Consider the following 879-nt stretch of genomic DNA (forward strand, 5'->3'; position numbering starts at 1 on the left):
ATTTTCCATTCTCATTCTGCTAGAAAATTCTGGAGAAATCCCCCTCAGGAACACATCCAGCGTCCTATCCTCAGACTCTCCCAATAAAACTGCATCAGTGTCCGGTTTGTTAGTCAACTCGTAAGTTTGGGTGTTCAACTTGCTTATCCTGTCCAAAAACACTTCGACAGTCTCATTTGGCAATCGTCTCAAATTACTAAATTTTTCGCAGAAGAAACGAGCACTGTTTCATTTTCTATACCGTTACCTTAAGCCATTTGCCAACTCTGTAAATGTGGTTACTTTACTTAAAACCTCATAGTACATGATGTACCTCTTAGCCTCATCTGTCAAGCGCAATTTCGTCATCTGCAATGATGTTTGTCCAGAACAGTTGCACAAGCTGGTTATGGTTAACATGTCCCGAAAAAATATAACGACATTCTCTGATGTTTTACCAGAAAAAAGGGAAATAAGGCTAGTGGCTACAGGATCCACAGGTGGGGAAGGTACTGCTAAGTACTTCACAAGGACCCAGTTGTGAAAGATGTCCCATTTGACTACCTTAGTGCCATGCCATTTCATAGTTCAGTTCTTTTAGTAATTTAACCTGTTTTATCAGAGCTGTAGTAACAGCTCGCATTTATGCCATATTTCTGCAGTTTCCTCTATCATAGGGCCTTGTACATCACACACAACATACATGATCACGAATATCAGAATAACTTATTACTTCACCTAATCTACACCTAATGACACTTAACAAAGCTCTCTTTTGGATGACCACACTGCAAGTGGACTATATCACAGTAAAAAATCTATTGCAAGGCGCTCTTTGCCCAGACAAATTTTAAATTTTACAATTTACCGGTACAAATAATAACATAGTTCCCCTTAAAT

The sequence above is a fragment of the Schistocerca serialis genome, chromosome 1 (genome assembly GCF_023864345.2).
Source record: "Schistocerca serialis cubense isolate TAMUIC-IGC-003099 chromosome 1, iqSchSeri2.2, whole genome shotgun sequence".
In the NCBI taxonomy this organism is placed as follows: domain Eukaryota; kingdom Metazoa; phylum Arthropoda; class Insecta; order Orthoptera; family Acrididae; genus Schistocerca; species Schistocerca serialis.